Source organism: Lithobates pipiens, unplaced genomic scaffold (assembly GCF_037356315.1).
Source record: "Lithobates pipiens isolate NorthernLeopardFrog02 unplaced genomic scaffold, aLitPip1_a1.2 Scaffold_8, whole genome shotgun sequence".
Lineage (NCBI taxonomy): Eukaryota > Metazoa > Chordata > Amphibia > Anura > Ranidae > Lithobates > Lithobates pipiens.
This window is the reverse complement of record NW_027507903.1, coordinates 383,523,484-383,544,310: the sequence shown is the minus strand read 5'-3', so window position 1 is coordinate 383,544,310 and position 20,827 is coordinate 383,523,484. Positions and strand designations below refer to the sequence as shown.

Genomic DNA, 20,827 nt, shown 5'->3' with positions numbered 1-20,827 from the left:
GAGATGAGAGAACACACACAAAAAAAACCGTAGATAGGTGTAATCTACATTTTACATGTACCACGTTTTAGCAATTCCAGTTCACCTACACCTACCACATAGAATTTCATATATATATATAAGGGGGGGCTCTAGGACTGCCTAGCAGACAGTGAGCCTTGGACAAAGATATGTCCCACCTTACTGTCTATGGATTTGCTATAAAGCAATTAAGATCTATATCGATATTTAGCCCTTTAGGGGCCAAAGTATTCAGTCTATATATCCAGCTAGTCTCATTCTGAGATATAAGGGTGGTCATGTTGCCCCCTCTCCAGTTTTGTTTTATGCAATCGATACCATAAAATACCATTTTAGAAGGATCTCTTTGATGGAAAAGATCAAAATGTCTAGATACATTATGATTAGGGAACCCCTTCTTGATGTTATTAACATGTTCCCTAATCCTAATGTATAGTGGTCTAGTGGTTCTGCCCACATATTGTAAATTGCATGGACATTCCAGCACATATATCACGTGTGTACTGCGACATGTAATGAGTTCTCTGATTTTGTATTCTGTGTGGTCTGTTTTAGATCTAAATGTTTTCCTCCTTCGAGGTTGGGGTTTACTAGCCCTACAAGCCAAGCATTTGTTACACTTATAAAACCCTTTCAATTCTTCCAGAAAGGTACTATTCTTAGGGCCATCGACTACATTGTGTGCTAGCATGTTACGTAGTGTCGGCGCTCTCCTATAGATAAATCTTGGTTTCTTTGGGAGGATTGTTGACAAGACTTTGTCTTCTTGAAGGATAGGCCAATATTTTTTTATTATTTTCTCTATTTCATAATATTGTACATTGTATCCGGTGATAAATGCTAGATCAAATTTTTGTTTTTCTTTTATGGTTTTTCTTATCAGGGTATTTCTATCAGTATTCCCAACTTCAGTTTTTGTTTTAACCAACGACTCATACTTATATCCCTTTTCGATGAATTGTGCGACCAATTTGTCTGCTTGGGAAGAGAAATCCTCAATAGAGTTACAGTTCCTCCTGATTCTTAAAAGCTGTCCTTTTGGAATATTTGCTTTCCATTTAGGATGATGGCAGCTTGAAGTAGGGATGTAGCTGTTTCTGTCCGTTTCTTTGAAGAAGGTTTTTGTATGAAGAACATCATTCCTCTTAAAGATTTCCAAATCAAGGAATTCTATCTTTTGTTTGTGACATTTCCCACTAAATGTGAGTCCATACTTGTTGTTATTCAGATTAGATAGAAATCTTTCAAATTCTTCTGGGGTTCCATCCCATAAGATCACCAGATCATCGATATACCGTCGAAAAAACTTTAGCTGGGGTATTTTCCTTGAGTATATATACTCCTCCTCCCACAGATTCATAAGCAGGTTGGCGACACTTGGTGCATAACGTGCACCCATAGCCACTCCTGTGGTCTGTACATAATAATGATGTCCGTACCAGAAATAATTACAGGCCATGGCCATCTTAAGGCCCTCTAAGATGTATTGCACTTGTTCTTGTTTCATGTTCGTGTGTTTATGTAGTGCTCTTTCTACCCCTATTAGACCGTCCTCCTGCACAATGCTTGTATACAGCGAATTTACATCTATAGTTGCTAATAGATATTGGTCTGTGCCTTGGATGTTATTCAGAAGCTCTATAAGTTGGGCACTATCCCTGAGGTAGGACTTGCCCTTCAGTACCAACGGCTTCAAGAAGATATCTAGGTATTCCCCCAATCTTGAGAAAACGGAGTTTATACCACTGATGATTGGCCTTCCAGGTGGTTTATCAAGTCTTTTATGTATTTTTGGATTGTAATACATAACAGGTGTTTTCGTTGAATTTGACACCAAATATTCGGCCTCTTTATCATTGAGTATCCCCATTGTCTGCCCTTTTTTCACATAGGCTTTCAATTGGGCTTCATATCTTGATTTGGGGTTACCCTTCAGTTTTTTATATGTATTCTCGACTTGTAATAGATTTTTCATTTCCTCTTGATAGTCATTTTTATTCAGAATAACTAGGCCTCCTCCCTTATCTGCCGGCCTTATCACTACTTCTTTATTATCCCCCAATTTTTTGATCGTTTTCCATACATTGTTTGATCTCTTATTTTTACTATCTTTGAGTTTTCTCAAATCATTTTCTACCATTTTGCTGAAAGCTGTCAGACATTGGTTTCCTGCTGTGTTTGGATTGAACACTGATTTATTTTTCAGTTCTGTTTGGGTGTATAATGATTCCGTTCTCACTTTGCTTTCCGTATTTATTGCAAAGTGTTTTTTTAAATTCAATTTTCTCATAAATTTTTTGAGGTCTATAAAAGTTTCAAACTTATTAAGGTGTTTTTCCGGGGCATATTTTAAACCTAAATCCAAGATTTTCATTTCCTCTTCACTGAATTCTACTTTACTTAGATTATATATCCCTTTTCCTATTATGTTCTTCTTCTTTTTCTTGTTCTTTCCTCCTCGGCATCCCCTGTATTTTCCTCTCTTTCGCCATAACCTTGAGTGTCTTCCATTCTCCTCCTGTATTGGTTGTTCCAGTTCCCTCTCGGGATCCATTGTCCCCTGTCTTCTCTGTGATCTTCCCTGTGTTGTTCTCTCCTGTACGGGCCTTCTCTGAAATGTCTTCTCTCTCCATTGCCTCCTCTCCATCTCGGGGTTCTGTAAGGTACCCTTGCAGTCCATCTGCCCGGTGGTCTGTCTCTGGGGCCATTCCCGCGAAAATCCCCATAGCCTCTCATTGGCTTCCTAGGTGGATATCTAGATTCTCTCCTATATTGAACGTCCTCCTGCGGGTATGTGTTGTATGTGTATTCTCTTAAAGGGGAAAACTGATTCCCCAGTGATAGCAATTGCACAGGAACTGCACAAACGCAGTGCGACTATAAGTGTAAACTTTCCCCCGAATAGGGGTCTTGCACACTGTGTATGGTAGTCGGCTGTGTAGTATATTAATATTTTTTGGGATCACAAAAATTACTATCACAAAATTATTTTGAATATTGTTTGGGATCCTTGGATTTTACATGTAGTGTGGGTGCTTTTTAGGGATTTTGACTGAGTGTTCGATCACGTTAGTGAAGAACTGTGCGTGCTCACCTTTTTTAGGGTAAGGAATATATTTGACTTGTAGTGGCACAGGGTTGAATTTGGAATAATAGAAAGAATTAGTTGGATATAAACACAAAACAATAGGTTTGAGGTAGCGCCATTAGCCCATTATTACCATTTTACTTTTAAACATAACCTGGGTTTCAGATTGTGTTCTTAGGGAGGCAGCAACCTCATAGTGACTAATATAAATAGGTCCAACTTTTATATATGTATTTTCTACACTGCTATACCTCATAAAATACTGCAATTAGTAATACATTATCAATAGAGTCAGGGGGAGATATAGGCATTCACATATATCCCTGTGTGACTGTGACCTGTTCCATAAGCGCGGCCTTTCGTGTACAGTTGATTTAAGCATAAAAATAAAACAGGTAGTCGACGCCAGCAACATATTAAAAAATCGCCTACAGCATCTGGTATTCCCAGGCGGTCTCACATCCAGCTATTAACCAGGCCCGACCCTGCTTAGCATCTGAGATCAGACGACATTGGACGCATTCAGGGTAATGAAGCCGTAGGCAATCTTGCTGGCCACTCTCAATCCTCTTGACAAACGCCAAGATGGTCACCTCGGCAAACAAGCAGAAAAAAAACAGGTCCTCGACGCCAACAACATATTAAAAAACAGCCTACGGCACCTGGCATTACCAGGCGGTCTCCCATCCAGGTATTAACCAGGCCCGACCCTGCTTAGCATCCGAGATCAAACGATATCTGGCGCATTCAGGGTGATATGGCAATAGGCGATCTTGAACGCCACTCTCAACCCTCTTGACAAACGCCAAGATGGTCACCTCGGCAAACAAGCAGTAAAATAAAACAGGTCTTCGATGCCAACAACATATTAAAAAAAAGCCTTCGGTACCTCATATTCCCAGGCGGTCTCCCATTCAGTTACTAACCAGGCCCGACCCTGCTTAGCATCCGAAATCAGACGAGATCGGACGCATTCAGGGTGATGAGGCCATAAGCGATCTTCCTTACCACTCTCAATCCTCTTGACAAAGGCCAAGATGGTCACCTCGGCAAACAAGCAGAAAAATAAAACAGTTAGTTGTTGCCAACAACATATTAAAAAAACCCTACAGCACCTGGTACTCCCGAGCGGTCTCCCATCCAGTTACTAACCAGGCCCAAACCTGCCTAACATCCGAAATCAGGCGCATTCAGGGTGATGTGGCCGTAGGCAATCTTGCTTTCCACTCTCAACCCTCTTGACAAACGCCAAGATGGTTATCTCGGCAAACAAGCAATAAAATAAAACAGGTCGTCGGTGCCAACAACATATTAAAAAAAAGCCTACGGCACCTGGTATTCCCATGTGGCCTCCCATCCAGGTACTAACCAGGCCCGAACCTGCTTAGCATCCGAGATCAAACGAGATCGAGCGCATTTAGGGAGATGTGGCTGTAGGTGATCTTGCAGGCCACTCTCAACCCTCCTGACAAACGCCAAGATGGTCACCTTGGCAAACAAGCAGAAAAATAAAACAGGACGTCGATGCCAAAAACATATTAAAAAAAAAAGCCTATGGCACCTGGTGTTCCCAGGCGGTCTCCCATTCAGGTACTAACCAGGCCCGATCCTGCTTAGCATCCGAGATCAAACGAGCTTGAATGCATGCAGGGTGATGTGGCCGTATGCGATGTTGGTGGCCACTCTCAACCCTCTTGACAAATGCCAAGATGGGCACCTTGGCAAACAAGCAGAAAAATTAAACAGGACGTCGACGACAACAACATATTTAAAAAAGCCTACGGCACCTGGTACTCCCAAGCGTTCTTGACAAACGCCAAGATGGTCACCTCGGCACACAAGCAGAAAAAAAACAGGTCGTCGACGCCAACAACATATTAAAAAAAAGCCTACGGCACCTGGTATTCCCAGGCGGTCTCCCATCCAGGTATTAACCAGGCCCGACCCTGCTTAGCATCCGAGATCAAACGATATCTGGCGCATTCAGGGTGATATGGCAATAGGCGATCTTGAACGCCACTCTCAACCCTCTTGACAAACGCCAAGATGGTCACCTCGGCAAACAAGCAGTAAAATAAAACAGGTCGTTGATGCCAACAACATATTAAAAAAAAGCCTACGGTACCTGATATTCCCAGGCGTTCTCCCATTCAGTTACTAACCAGGCCCGACCCTGCTTAGCATCCGAAATCAGATGAGATCGGACGCATTCAGGGTGATGAGGCCATAAGCAATCTTCCTTACCACTCTCAATCCTCTTGACAAAGGCCGAGATGGTCACCTCGGCAAACAAGCAGAAAAATAAAACAGTTCGTTGTTGCCAACAACATATTAAAAAAACCTACAGCACTACAGCACCTGGTACTCCCGAGCGGTCTCCCATCCAGTTACTAACCAGGCCCAACCCTGCCTAACATCCGAAATCAGGCGCATTCAGGGTGATGTGGCTGTAGGCTATCTTGCTTTCCACTCTCAACCCTCTCAAAGATGGTTATCTCGGCAAACAAGCAATAAAATAAAACAGGTCGTCGATGCCAACAACATAAAAAAAAAAGACTACGGCACCTGGTATTCCCATGTGGTCTCCCATCCAGGTACTAACCAGGCCCGACCCTGCTTAGCATCCGAGATCAAACGAGATCGAGCGCATTTAGGGAGATGTAGCTGTAGGTGATCTTGCAGGCCACTCTCAACCCTCCTGACAAACGCCAAGATGGTCACCTTGGCAAACAAGCAGAAAAATAAAACAGGACGTCAACGCCAACAACATATTAAAAAAAAAAAGCCTATGGCACCTGGTGTTCCCAGGCGGTCTCCCATTCAGGTACTAACCAGGCCCGACCCTGCTTAGCATCTGAGACCAAACAAGCTTGAATGCATGCAGGGTGATGTGGCCGTATGCAATGTTGGTGGCCACTCTCAACCCTCTTGACAAACGCCAAGATGGGCACCTTGGCAAACAAGCAGAAAAATTAAACAAGACGTCGACGACAACAACATATTTAAAAAAGCCTACAGCACCTGTTACTCCCAAGCGTTCTCCCATCCAGGTACTAACCAGGCCCGACCCTGCTTAGCATTCGATATCAAATGAGCTTGAATGCATTCAGGGTGATGTGGCCGTATGAGATCTTGGTGGCCACTCTCAACCCTCTTGACAAACGCCAAGATGGTCACCTCGGCAAACAAGCAATAAAATAAAACAGGTCGTCGAAGCCATCAACATATTAAAAAAAAAGCCTATGGCACCTGGTATTTCCAAAGGTCTCCCATCCAGGGACTAACCAGGCCCGTCTCTGCTTAGCATCTGAGATCAAACGATATCTGGCACATTCAGGGTGATGTGGCATTAGGAGATCTTGCTCGCCACTCTCAACCCTCTTGACAAACGCCAAGATGGTCACCTCGGCAAACAAGCAGAAAAATAAAACAGGTGCTCGACGCCAGCAACATATTAAAAAGACGCCTACGGCACCTGGTATTCCCAGGCGGTCTCACATCCAGCTACTAACCAGGCCCGACCCTGCTTAGCATCCGAGATCAGACGAGATCGGGCGCATTCAGGGTGATGAAGCTGTAGGCGATCTTGATAGCCACAAATGGCCATCAAGATGATGGTTTGATGGACAAACGCCAAGATGGTCACCTCGGCAAACAAGCAGAAAAAAAACAGGTCGTCGACGCCAACAACATATTAAAAAAAAGCCTACGGCACCTGGTATTCCCAGGCGGGCTCCCATCCAGTTATTAACCAGGCCCGACCCTGCTTAGCATCCGAGATCAAACGATATCTGGCGCATTCAGGGTGATATGGCAATCGCATCGCCCCCAGCACATGGCATCACATCGAATCACATCTCCCCCAGCACATCGAATCGCATCTCCCCCAGCACATCAAATCGCATCTCCCCCAGCACATTGCATCTCCCAAAGCACATTGCATCTCCCAAAGCACATTGCATCACCCCAGCATATCGAATCGCATCAGCACATCGAATGGCATCGGCACATCGAATAGCTTCGCCCCAACACATCGAATCCCACCGCCCAATCGCATCGCATCTCACCAGAACATCGAATCGCCCCAAAGCACATTGCATCACTCGCAACACATCAAATCGCATTGCCCCCAGCACATCACATCGCATTGCCCCAGCTCATCGCATCTCCCCCAGCACATCAACACGCATCACACCCAGCACATTACATCACCCCCAGAGCACTCACTTGAGTAGAATTTAGGGAAAGGGCGATTGAGGTAGCTCTCGCATTTCCTTAAATACTATTTTTTTCTTTGAAGCAGTACCCACCCTGGTCTTAGCTATTTATTGTATCACAGGTATGCTGCCATGGTGGCACCAGGAAAATGGAAAATTGTTTCATACTTACCGTATTTTTTTTTTTCTGCTTGTTTGTCAAGAGGGTTGAGAGTGGCCAGCAAGGTCGCCTACGGCCACATCACCCGGAATGCGCTTTATCTTGTCTGATCTCGGATGCTAAGCAGGGTCGGGCCTGGTTACTACCTGGATGGGAGACAGCCTGGGAATACCAGGTGCCGTAGACTTTTTTTAATATGTTTTTGGCGTCTACGACCTGTTTTATTTTTCTGCTTGTTTGCTCAGGTGACTATCTTGCTGTTTGTCAAGAGGGTTGAGTATGGCCAGCAAGATCGCCTGCAGGCACATCACCCTGAATGCGCCTGATCTCGGATGCTAAGCAGGGTCGGGTAAAGAACCTATGTTAGAGGCTCCTTAGCTCGATCGAAGATGCAGTATGTCAAACTGACACACCACCGATCGCTGCGATGCACGCCCTTACGGGCACACAATCGCGTCTTATCCTGTTGGACGCCATATGTCGCCCAGTCAGGATAATGAAACCACTTCTCAGATGTAATTTTGTTATATGGGGGGGAAGTGGTTAACCACATGCTGACCGCGCAATAGCCAAAATATTGGTCTTGTGTTTGTGGATTTAGGAAGCACACACTACACTATAATCCCACTATACTGACACAGTACACTATACTCATACCATACTGAAACTACACAATATTGACACACTATACTCAAACGATACTCACACTATACTAACACTTTCCACTGAGCCACAATAACACACTAACTCTCTAGTAGCAAACTAAGCCCTGCTCTATCTATCGCCACTCCAACAACACACTGCAAAAGCTTCCTGTGGGAAGGAACCTTTTATAGTGTGGGGTGGGACTATGATCACTGAGAAATCATTAAGCAAAGTCTTCAGTGTTCTGTGCACCGATTAGGTGAAGCTTTGCACCTGACCAGCGGTCAGAAGCATTGCTTCAGCCAATCAGGGCCCTACTATGCACTGTGCATTGTAGGGTGCTTGGTGGGCGAGCATCCCACAGAGAGCCCCTAGGGATGCCACCTGTCCGGTTTTGACCCGGACAGTCCGGGCTTTGACACATGTGCCCGGGTTTCCGCCTGCTGGAAACCCGGGCACACATTCCACGGACCTATGGCCGCCAGATCTCTGTCCCCGGCCGCAACATCTAGAGGGGCTGCGTGCAGGATTCCGTGCCCGCTATCACTATGACACAGGTGCACGGTGCTCTGAGCCAGCAGGAGCCCTGCGATTGGCCGAATGGGCCATGTGCGGGACGGGCCGGGCGGCAGACATGGGGGTCTGTTAATGGCCCTGCGGAGCTGGTGCTGGTCAGGTGTGGAGGCGGGGGTAGGGCTGCACTGTGGATTTGATCATCGCACCTGCTTCCTTCCAGAGTCCTGCCTCACAATGTGTTTCTTGAGGTCTCATCTGCTCTGTCAGCTCCTCTGTGTGACCCCCCCATCTCCTCCTCTGTGTGACCCCCCCATCTCCTCCTCTGTGTGCTCCCCATCTCTTCCTCTGTGTGCCCCCCATCTCCTCTGTGTGACCCCCATCTCCTCTGTGTGACCCCCCTCCTCCTCTGTGTGCCCCCCCATCTCCTCTGTGTGACCCCCCTCCTCCTCTGTGTGACCCCCCTCCTCCTCTGTGTGACCCCCCTCCTCCTCTGTGCGACCCCCTCCTCCTCTGTGTGACCCCCATCTCCTCTGTGTGATCCCCTCATCCTCTGTGTGACCCCCCATCTCCTCTGTGTAACCCCCCATCTCCTCTGTGTCACCCCCCTCCTCGCTCTCGCTCACCCCCCATCCCTCTCTCTCGCTCACCACCCATCTCTCTCGCTCATCCCCCCATCTCTCTCTCGCTCACCCCCCTCTCTCTCGCTCACCCCCCTCTCTCTCGCTCACCCCCCTCTCTCTCTCTCTCTCTCGCCCACCCCCCCCTGTCATGGTCGTTCCGGTAATCCAATGGTACATGGGAGGCCTGCCCGCAGAATTCCTATGTTAAGAACTAACCGGTATCCTAGGGCGCGCGTTGGTGCGGGTGCGCATTGGTACGAACGGGCGCACGTGGGTGCGCAACGACACGAACGGGTGCACGCGGGTGCGCGAAGTTACAAACGGGTGCGCGAGGTCACGAACGGGCGCACGGTTACACGCGGGTGCGCGCAAACGCGCCGTTTGACCGCTTTTGGCGCCCAGAAGGCTACTTAAGGGAACCTGTTACTGTGCCTCCCTGCTGTCCAGTCTACAGCGTGTCCGGTGTTCCTGCTTTCTGCTACTCTGTTGTCCTTAATTCCTGTTTACCCGGCCTGTTCCTGACGACGTCTGTTTGCTGCCAGCCTCCGACCCTCGGCCTGTCTGACTACGCTTTTGCCTCTTCCTTGGAACTGTTTGCTGCCTGTCTGTTACCGACCCGGCTTGTACCTTGACTACCCCTGGCTTTCCGCTGTTCCTGCTCGACTGTTGTGTTCCTTCCGCTACCTTCTACTCCAGCCTGCCTGCCAACTGTACCGGCCTCCAGCTTCTTCTGCGCTTCAGGACACCTCCTCATGGTCAGCTGCTTCAGTGTCCTTGCCACGTTCCTGTGCATCTCCTGCTGCCTGCTGATCTAGCGCTCTGCCAAGTTCCTGTGCATCTCCTGCTGCCTGCTGATGCAGCGCTCCTGTGTTCTTACGCCTTCCCTGAGGTCCGGACCAGTCCTACACCTGCTTGGCACTTGTGCCCTCTGAACTCTAGAGTCCCTGTCCCCACTTTCAGGGGTGCTCGAGCCAGAGGCTTACGAGAGGCCGCTCCCTGCATTCTGGGCTCCTACACCAGGTTCGTGACAGTACTGGACAGCCATGTCCGAGCCCATGCAGGGAGCCTCCCCTATGGATGAACTCTGCCGCCACTTAGCTGGACTTACTCAGGCGCTGAACAGTCTGCAGGAAGGCTATGGCCGACTGGAGGAACGTATCCAAGCCCTATCTGTATCTACGCCAGCTGTTTCCAGGACTTCTGCTCCACCTTTGGTGGTGATGATGCCGCCTGAACCCAGGGTTCCTACACCTGAAAGATTTTCTGGCAACCGGGGTAAATTCGGGGCTTTCCGCAACTCCTGTGAACTTTTCTTTGCCTTGCAACCAAGGACCTTCTCTCTTGAGGCTACCAAAGTGGGGTTTGTCATCTCTCTGCTGGCAGATGAACCCCAGGCCTGGGTCCATCGTCTCCTGGAATGGAAAGATCCCTCTCTGGATACCTTGAATACCTTCTTTCAACCTATGTCGCAATTGTACGAGGACCCTCAGCTAACTGCCACCGCAGAGGCAGCTTTGCACGTGCTGCAGCAAGGCCGCAGACCCGTGGAAGACTATGTGTCGGAATTTAGACGCTGGAGTTCTGACACAGACTGGAATAATGCTACCTTACGATACCAGTTTCGTATGGGTCTTTCAGAGCCTTTGAAAGATGAACTGGCCCGAGTGGGCATCCCTGAGACTCTGGAAGCCCTCATAGATCTATCCGTTCAGATTGACAGACGCCTAAGAGAGCGTCGCTTGGAACGTTCTTCTGCAACCCCTTGTCCCGTTTGGATGTTACCACGAGTGCCTAGTTCCTCCCATTCAGCCTCTTCTGCTTCAGCTACGGCCGCCCTGGACACTCCAGAACCCATGCAGCTGGGTTTGCTCCGACCTTCCTTGACACCTGAAGAGCGCCAATGCCGTCGGGCGGGCAACCTTTGCCTGTGCTGCGGAGAACCAGGACATTATGTTCGCACTTGCCCTGCTAAACCTCGTAAATGCTTTTCCATCTCTCCTGCTCTTCCTCCTGTTTTGCCATTTCTCATCTGGCTGTTCCTATTCTCTTGCAGCTCCCGGAGGGACTATCCGAACCAGCGCAATAATTGATTCTGGGGCCTGTAGTGGCTTCATGGACTCGTCCTTCGCCTTAAAATATGACATTCCCCTTCGGCCTAGGGCGAAAGGACTTTCTGTGTATCTGGCTGATGGCTCTACCCTTGAATCCGGACCGGTGACCCAGGAGACTTCGCCTTTGCTTACCACCATTGCCGGGACTCACCAGGAGTTACTGTGCTTAGACGTCATCAAGTCTCCTCTATTTCCTATCATACTAGGCATGCCCTGGCTGAGAGTCCACAATCCACGAATCAACTGGATCTCTGGGAAAATCGAATTTCTCTCACTCTACTGTCTCCAGCATTGTCTTCCGGGTGTCAACGAAGCCCCTTCTCCTCTACTTTGCATGGAAGTAGACGCTGAGGTCCGACAAGCTGTACCCGAAGTCTATCACAGCTTCTTGGACGTTTTTAGTAAGAAGGGTGCAGAAACCCTACCTCCACATAGGCCGTACGACTGTCCGATAGAACTACTTCCCGGAGCAGAGATTCCCTTTGGAAGAATTTTTCCTCTATTAGAAAGGGAATTAGGGACCCTGAGATCTTACCTGGACGACAACCTGGAGAAGGGGTTCATCCGACCTTCCACCTCCCCGGCGGGTGCAGGAATCTTCTTCGTTGAGAAGAAAGACCACTCCCTACGTCCTTGTGTTGATTATCGGGCTCTTAATAAGGTCACCATCAAGAACCAATATCCTTTGCCTTTAGTGCCCGAATTGTTTCAAAGACTGGGATCAGCTGTAGTATTTTCCAAGTTGGATCTTCGGGGTGCCTACAATCTCGTTCGCATTCGGAGAGGAGATGAGTGGAAGACCGCCTTCCGTACACGTTTCGGGCACTTTGAATATTTGGTTATGCCTTTTGGTCTGTGCAATGCCCCGCCACGTTCCAACACTTTGTAAACAACATTTTCAGAGACTACCTTGATCTATTCGTAATTATCTATTTGGATGATATTCTAATCTTTTCTTCCTCCCTAGCCGAACATCGGGAACACGTTAGAAACGTTTTATCGCGACTCCGACTTCACGGTCTTTACGCCAAGCCAGAAAAATGTGTCTTTGAGCAACGAAGTATCCAGTTCCTTGGTCTGATCATCTCAGTGGAAGGCATTAAGATGGACAATTTCTGCCATCCGGGACTGGCCCGCACCTACTGACAGGAAGGGGATCCAACGGTTTGTGGGCTTCGCAAACTTTTATAGGAAATTCATAAAGGGATTCTCCACTATCATTTCTCCCATCACAGGACTGACCAAGCAGGGCTTAAAGTTCCATTGGACTCCCGAAGCTCAAGAAGCCTTTACTACTCTGAAGGACTTGTTCATCTCAGCCTCAGTTCTAAAGCATCCCGACTTGACCCTGCCATATATCTTAGAAGTGGATGCCTCAGAGATAGCAGTGCTTTCTCAGAGACAAGGGCCTAAATCCCTTCTGCACCCAGTCGCATTCTTCTCTCGTAAATTATCCGAGGCAGAGAGGAACTACGACGTAGGTGATCGCGAGCTACTGGCTATTAAAGCGGCACTTGAAGAATGGCGCTATCTTCTGGAAGGAGCAGCCCACCCGATCCTTGTGTATACGGATCATAAGAATCTAGAATACTTGAAGACTGCTAAAAGACTGAGACAGGCCAGGTGGGCACTTTTCTTCACCAGATTCTCGTTCCATATCACCTATCGCCCCGGTTTGAAGAACACCAAGCCTGACCCCTTGTCACGTATGTACAGCGAACCTGAAACTCCTTTGTCCCCAGACACCATCCTGTCCTCAGGAAACTTACTCCTGCTCCAGGGGGATTTATTGTCCCAAATCAAGCAAGCTTCCCCTAGTGCTGTTTTTCCGCCTGATACCCCCTACTGGCCAGGGATGACCTCCTATGGTATGAGGATAAGATCTACGTCCCCCAGGAAGTGCGAGTTTCGGTCCTGAGTTCCTGTCACGACCACTTACTGGCTGGCCATTTTGGGGTACTTAAGACCACTGAACTGCTTCAACGTGCGTTCTGGTGGCCAAAATTGAAGAAGGATTGTAAAGAGTATATGGAGGCATGTGTCACCTGCATTCAGAACAAGGTCAGCAAGTCTAAAGCATGGGGTTTGTTGAAGCCGTTACCCGTCCTGGACAGACCATGGAGGATGATCTCCATGGACTTCATTGTCGAGCTGCCACTTTCGTATAATTATTCTACTGTCTTTGTGGTGGTGGATAGACTATCTAAAATGGCCCACTTTTTGCCAATGAAGGGCACTCCCTCTGCCGCGGAGATGGCCAAGACGTTTATCAGGGAAATTGTGAGGCTCCATGGCATCCCCGCAAATATCACGTCAGATAGGGGGGTGCAATTCACTTCCAAGTTCTGGAGGGCACTTTGTGGGACTCTGAAGATAGATCTCTGCTTCTCCTCTGCCTATCATCCCCAAACCAATGGTAAAACTGAGAGAACGAATCAGACGCTGGAACAGTATTTGCGCTGCTTTTCCTCGTTCTCTCAAGATGACTGGGCTCCGCTTCTACCCCTTGCCGAATTCACATACAATAATTCTGTTCATTCTGCCACGAAGCAATCCCCGTTTTTTGGGAATTATGGTTTTCATCCTCTGTTCCTATCCAACAACCTCCCTGAATGCCCAGTACCAGCTGTCCAAGAAAACCTTAACTTCTTCAAGGCAAACAATAGGCTTCTACAGGAGACCATGACAAAGACTCAGAACTACAACAAGGAGGTGTTTGACAGAAAAAGAAGGGGGAAACTTGATCTCAAGGTCGGGGATCAGGTTTGGTTATCCACCTTGAATTTGAAGCTGGCTTGCCCATCCAAGAAATTGGGTCCAAGGTTTGTGGGTCCCTTTCCGGTTGTAAGGAAGGTGAATAGCGTGGCATATGAGCTGAAGTTACCAGAATCATTTCGGATCCATCCGGTTTTTCATGTGGCCCTACTCAAACCTGCAGTTCCAGATTCCTTTGCCAACCGGAAGGTCGGTCCCCCTGAACCTGTGATCGTCGATGGAGAAGTCGAATACGAAGTTGAATCCATTTTGGATTGCAGGAGAAGACGTAATTAGATTACATTTCTGGTGAAATGGAAGGGGTATGGGCCTGAGGAAAATTCCTGGGAGCCAGAATCCAATATCCATGCCAGGAGATTGATTGTTGCCTTTGAGAAGTCCCATCCAGGTAAGATGGCACAGTTGGGCATCCGGAGGCTGCCCCTTGGGGGGGGGGGGGCAATGTCATGGTCGTTCCAGTAATCCAATGGTACATGGGAGGCCTGCCCGCAGAATTCCTATGTTAAGAACTAACCGGTATCCTAGGGCGCGCGCTGTCGTGAACGGGCGCACGTGGGTGTGCGTTGGTACGAACAGGCGCACACGGGTGCGCGATGACACAAACGGGTGCACGCGGGTGCGCGAGGTTACAAACGGGTGCACGCGGGTGCGTGATGTCACGAACGGGCGCACGGTTACACGCGGGTGCGCGCAGATGCGCCGTTCGACCGTTTTTGCCACCCAGAAGGCTACTTAAGGGAACCTGTTACTGTGCCTCCCTGCTGTCCAGTCTACAGCGTGTCCGGTGTTCCTGCTTTCTGCTACTCTGTTGTCCTTGATTCCTGTTTACCCGGCCTGATCCTGACGACGTCTGTTTGCTGCCAGCCTCCGACCCTCGGCCTGTCTGACTACGCTTTTGCCTCTTCCTTGGAACTGTTTGCTGCCCGTCTGTTACCGACCTGGCTTGTACCTTGACTACCCCTGGCTTTCCGCTGTTCCTGCTCGACTGTTGTGTTCCTTCTGCTACCTTCTGCTCCAGCCTGCCTACCGAGTGTACCGGCCTCCAGCTTCTTCTGTGCTTCAGGACACCTCCTCACTGTCAGCTGCTCCAGTGTCCCTGCCACGTTCCTGTGCATCTCCTGCTGCCTGCTGATCCAGCACTCTGCCATGTTCCTGTGCATCTCCTGCTGCCTGCTGATCCAGTGCTCTGCCAAGTTCCTGTGCATCTCCTGCTGCCTGCTGATCCAGTGTTCCTGTGTTCTTACGCCTTCCCTGAGGTCCGGACCAGTCCTACACCTGCTTGGCACTTGTGCCCTCTGAACTCTAGAGTCCCTGTCCCCACTTTCAGGGGTTCTCGAGCCAGAGGCTTACGAGAGGCCGCTCCCTGCATTCTGGGCTCCTACACCAGGTACGTGACACCCCCCTCTCTCTCGCCCACCCCCTCTCTCTCTCGCCCACCCCTCTCTCTCTCTCGCCCACCCCCTCTCTCTCTCACTCACCCACCCCCCTTCTCTCTCTCACTCAACACCCTCTCTCTCTCTCTCTCTTGCTCAACACCCTCTCTCTCTCTCGCTCAACACCCTCTCTCTCTCTCTCGCTCAACACCCTCTCTCTCTCTCTCGCTCAACACCCTCTCTCTATCTCGCTCAACACCCTCTCTCTCTCTCACTCAACACCCCCTCTCTCTCTCTCTCTCTCGCTCAACACCCTCTCTCTCTCTCTCTCTCTCTCGATCAACACCCTCTCTCTCTCGCTCAACACCCTCTCTCTCTCGCTCAACTCCCTCTCTCTCGCTCAACACCCTCTCTCTCTCTCTCAATACCCTCTCTCTCTCTCGCTCACCACCTCTCTCTCGCTCACCCCCTCTCTCTCACCCCCTCTCTCTCTCTCTGCCTCTCGCTCACCCCCCCTCTCGCACCCACCACTTTTTTCTCTAATTCCCCCTCTTGCACCCCCACCTTCTCATCCCCATCCTCTCACCCCCATCCCTCTCACCCCCACCATCTCACCCCACTCTCACACCCTTTCACTAACCCCCCTCCCCTCTCTCACCCTCCACCACCGCCTCTCTCTCACCTCCTCCTCTTACCTTCCTCTTTCTCGCCTCCCTCCCCCCACCTCTTTCCCTCCTCAGGGGATGGGGGCCCCATGAGTATAGCTCTATGGGGCCCCAATAATTGCTAACAGCAGCCTAGTGAGTGAATGCACAATTTCACGTGTCCTGAATCCTGTGTTTTGCCGGCACACTTCTCCCCAAGGCTCCCCACACAATGGAAGGAAGGAAAACAGCACTACAGTAGAGGAGCTCCACCCCCAAACTCCAGCTCCTACACTTCCTGGCTCATAGCAGCTCTCGGTAAGGCAGTCCAATGGGGGTCTTTTGGGGCAGGGGTTTTGGGTGGGTTCCCTGATCTAATTGAGGGGGGTGACCAATATAAGGAAGGGGAGTCTGTGGGGAGGGAGGTGGACGATGTCAACAGGGCAGTGGACGGTGTCGGTAGGGCAGAGGATGGTGTCGGTAGAGCAGAGGACGGTGTCGGTAGAGCAGAGGACGGTGTCGGTAGAGCAGTGGATGGTACCAGTAGTTTCAGTAAAATCCTATAGTGCATACTACAAAAAAATTTGCCATGCGCCACTAAAGTGTTCAGGTTTGGCTTGAGGAAAAGGTGGCAACCCTAAGAGCCCCGCAAATTCAGGTGTTCACTAAACAGGCGATGTTCGGCCCGAACTTTTGCTTGGCTCAAACTGTTCACCAAACTCTAGCTGCAAACAAGGGTCTGCTACCCCTTAAATTCCTTTCTTGTGGACTAGTTCCCTAATCTGCTTCCAGTGATGGTCTCCTGAAGAAGATCCTTGGATGAGGCCTAGTGTCATGTGGCATCACTACTGTGGAGGGGCTCCTCCTTCACAAACTTTTATGTACAAAGTTTTATTTTTTGCCAGCAGGATTATAACCTCCTGTTAGCAGAATGTACAGATAATTCATTTAGTCTGAGGATGTATTTTCTTCTGTTTCTTGCAGTACCATCATGAACGGCTGTCGTCTAGTTCTGGACTTTTAGGACCTGCTATTCTTACAGTCATGCTGGGAGGGCTCCTCTTTTGGGGGAGGTGCTCTAGAAAACATGTACATTAGGGATGAGCTGAACACCCCCCGGTTCGGTTCGCACCAGAACTTTCGATCGGACTGCAAATTTGTGCAAACTTTAGAACCCCATTGAAGTCTATTAGATTCGAACGTTCGAAATAAAAAGTGCTAATTTGAATGGCTAAAAAGGGTTTGGGGACCTTGCTCCTGCCCCAGGGGACATGGGTCAATGCCTAAAATGTTTTTAAAAATGGCAGTTTTTTCGGGAGCACTGATTTTAATAACGATTAAAGTGAAAAAAAAGTGAAATATTCCTTTAAATATCGTGCCTGGGGGGTGTCTGTAGTATGCCTGTGAAGTGCCACGTGATTCCCGTGTTTAGAACAGTCCCTGCACAAAATGACATTTAAAAAAAGTCATTTAAAACTGCTTGCGGTTTTAATGTAATATCTGGTTCCTGCAATATGGATGAAAATCATTGAGAAAAATGGTATGGGTAGACCCCCTGCCCATTACCAGCCCCTTTGGGTCTTGTACGGGTATTAAGGGGAACCCCGTACCCATATTAAAAAAAAGGAAAGACGTGGGGCCCCCAGGCCCTATATACTCAGAACAGCAGTATACAGGCGGTACAAACAAGACAGGGACTGTGTAGATTTGTTGTGTTAAGTAGAATCTGTTTGTAAGTTTGAACTAGTAAATTTTTTAAGTGTAGCTCCAGTCAAAAAATAAATTTTTAAGCTTTTTGGAAAACATAGAGAAGGGTTATCACCCCTGTATAATTTTTTTGCCATACGTCTTTTTTCATCTCACTTCCTGTTGTCTCCTTCAGTTTGCAAGTAGGAGACGTTTGTAAGTTGGATGTTTGAAAGTAGGGGCCTGCCCTATATGCTCAGCAGAAATGGCGGAACAAGGTGTTGGTGTTGCCACAACATTGTAAGCCCTCAAAGTGACTCTTGGTGGGCGCTGAAGCGCCCTGCTGTGAACGATGATATCAAGAATTGTAATTACATGCCATTGATGAACAGTGGTAGAAAAATTGGGCTTTTGGTGGTTGTGGTGGTGCTGGTGCCACAACACTATTTGTCCTCACAGTTACTCTCGGTGGGCACAGGAATGGGCCCTGCTGGGAAATATTATATCAAGAATTGTAATTACATGCCCCTGTTAAACAGGGGCTGAGAAATTGGGCCTTAGGCACTGGTGCTGGTGCCACGACACTGCAACCTCTCCCATATACTCTAGTTGTAGTGCAGGAATAAGCCCTGCTGCAAAGCATTGCATCAAAAATTGTAATTACATGCCCCTGTTAAACAGGGGCTGAAAAATTGGGCCTTAGGCACCGCAACCTCTCCCATATATTCTAGTTGTAGTGCAGGAATGAGCCCTGCTGCAAAGCATTGCATAAAAAATTGTAATTAAACGCCCCTGTTAAACAGGGGCTGAAAAATTGGGCCTTAGGCACTGGTGCTGGTGCCATGACACTACAACCTCTCCCATATACTGTAGTTGTAGTGCGGGAATGAGCCCTGCTGCAAAGCATTGCATCAAAAATTGTAATTACATGCCCCTGTTAAACAGGGGCTGAAAAATTGGGCCTTAGGCACTGGTGCTGGTGCCACGACACTGCAACCTCTCCCATATACTCTAGTTGTAGTGCAGGAATGAGCCCTGCTGCAAAGCATTACATTAAAAATTGGGCTGGTGGCATCACCCAGAACCAAAAATGTTCCTCCAAGATATCAGCGGAGGAGGAAGAGGATAGACAGTCAACATAACAGGACAGTCACTCCGCATCAGCATAGGCAGTCTTGAAGGGATGTGATATTTCAAAAAAAATTATTCGGTTACATCAGCTTCAGGTGCTTGGTAGCTGTGGGTGATCCAAGACTGGTTCATCTTTATGAAGGTCAGTCGATCAACCGAGTTGGTAGACAGGTACACCTTGTGATTGGTAACAAAGCCACCAGCAGCACTGAAGGTGCGTTCCGAAAGAACGCTGGATGCAGGACAGGCCAGTAGCTCAATTGCATACTGTGCAAGCTCTGGACAGTGATCCATCCTCAAGACCCAGTAAGCCAGAGGATTTTCAGTGGGAAAGGTGTCCAAGTCTGACCTTTTCCTAGGTATTCCTGCACCATGTAAATCAGACGCTGGTGATGGTTGCTGGAACCGATCATACCTTGGGGCTGCAGACTAAAAAATTGTCTGAACGCATCGGTCAGACGCCACCTTCTCCACTGCTCCTTCTGACCGATGCCTCAGCAACACGTTGTCCAGGACCAGGAGTTTCTAACCTCCCAGTCTCTGGGAATGCATTGCACAGACCTTTCTGCAAGGCCTCCCGGAGATGTCTCATCCTCTGCTCCCTCTGCGATGTTAAGATAAGCTCCGCAACCTTACCCTTGTACCGTGGATCAAGGAGAGTGGCCAGCCAGTAATGATCCCTCTCCTTGATCCGAAGAATACGAGGATCCTTCCACAGGCTTTCCAGGATCAGGGAGGCCATGCAGCGTAGGTTAGCTGAGGCATTCAGTCCGGATTCCTCTGGGTCACTAAGGACAACATGATCCGTAGCTACCTCCTCCCAGCCACGTACAAGTCTTGGGACTGTAAATCATCCCTACAAGACTGCTGCTGCTGATGCTGAGTGCCAGCCTCCACCTCCATGTTGACACAATCATCCTCCTCTTCCTGTGTGATGGGTGGGACAGCAGGAACACTGTCTGGAAAAGGGGGCCTTGAGAGGCAAGGAAGTCCTCCTCTTCCTGCCTCTGTTCTGCCTCAAGTACCCTGTCCATTATTGTACGCAGCGTATGCTCCAACAGGTGGATGAGAGGTACAGTGTCACTGATGCATGCACTGTCACTGCTCACCATCCTTGTGGCCTCCTCAAACGGTGACAAAACAAGCTTCCGTGACCCTGTCCTGGTGCCGTAGTCGCACAGGTACTCATTGATGGCCCTCTGCTGCGTGTGCAGCCGCTGCAGCATGGCCAACGTTGAGTTCCACCTGGTGGGCATGTCACATATAAGGCGGTTCTTGGGCAGGTTCAACTCCTTTTGGAGCTCAGCCAGCCGAGCACAGGCATTAAATGATCAGCGGAAATGCACACAGACTTTCCTGGCCTGCTTCAGGACATCCTGTAAGCCCGGGTACCTGCCCAAGAACCGCTGCACCACCAGATTAAGGACGTGAGCCACACAGGGCACATGGGTCAGTTGTCCCTGTCGGAAGGTGGAGAGGAGGTTGGTGCCATTGTCGCAAACCACAAATCCTGGCTTAAGCTGGCGTGGCGTCAACCACCTCTCGGCCTGCCCCTGCAGAGCTGACAAAATATCTGCCCCAGTGTGGCTCCTGTCCCCCAAACAAACCAGTGCAAGCACAGCATGGCATCGTTTTGCTTGCATAGACCCTTGAACGCCTACGGAGCACCGCTGGTTCCGAGGACAGAGCACTGGAAGAGGCCATGGAGGAAGAAGAAGAGGAGGGGGTGGAGGAGAGAGGTGTGTCACAACCAGTAGTAGCATTTTGGAGGCATGGTGGTGGAACAACCTCCAACACTACTGCACCTTGTCCTGCATCCTTCCCAGCTGCCAGAAGAGTG

General features: G+C 49.0%; 11 pseudogenes; 1 reads left to right on the top strand and 10 right to left on the bottom strand.

Annotated features, from left to right (window-relative positions):
• Window positions 1-3,759: 3,759 nt before the first annotated feature.
• Window positions 3,760-3,878, bottom strand: LOC143965335 (5S ribosomal RNA; annotated as a pseudogene).
• A 108-nt stretch (window positions 3,879-3,986) lies between these two features.
• On the bottom strand, window positions 3,987-4,105 carry LOC143965508 (5S ribosomal RNA; annotated as a pseudogene).
• Window positions 4,106-4,429: 324 nt separating this feature from the next.
• Window positions 4,430-4,548, bottom strand: LOC143965193 (5S ribosomal RNA; annotated as a pseudogene).
• A 110-nt stretch (window positions 4,549-4,658) lies between these two features.
• On the bottom strand, window positions 4,659-4,777 carry LOC143965403 (5S ribosomal RNA; annotated as a pseudogene).
• Window positions 4,778-4,995: 218 nt separating this feature from the next.
• On the bottom strand, window positions 4,996-5,114 carry LOC143964691 (5S ribosomal RNA; annotated as a pseudogene).
• Window positions 5,115-5,222: 108 nt separating this feature from the next.
• LOC143965368 (5S ribosomal RNA) lies at window positions 5,223-5,341 on the bottom strand (annotated as a pseudogene).
• Window positions 5,342-5,662: 321 nt separating this feature from the next.
• On the bottom strand, window positions 5,663-5,781 carry LOC143964570 (5S ribosomal RNA; annotated as a pseudogene).
• Window positions 5,782-5,892: 111 nt separating this feature from the next.
• LOC143965535 (5S ribosomal RNA) lies at window positions 5,893-6,011 on the bottom strand (annotated as a pseudogene).
• Window positions 6,012-6,118: 107 nt separating this feature from the next.
• Window positions 6,119-6,237, bottom strand: LOC143965531 (5S ribosomal RNA; annotated as a pseudogene).
• A 335-nt stretch (window positions 6,238-6,572) lies between these two features.
• Window positions 6,573-6,691, bottom strand: LOC143964641 (5S ribosomal RNA; annotated as a pseudogene).
• Window positions 6,692-7,554: 863 nt separating this feature from the next.
• LOC143965502 (5S ribosomal RNA) lies at window positions 7,555-7,673 on the top strand (annotated as a pseudogene).
• The last annotated feature ends 13,154 nt before the right edge of the window (window positions 7,674-20,827 follow it).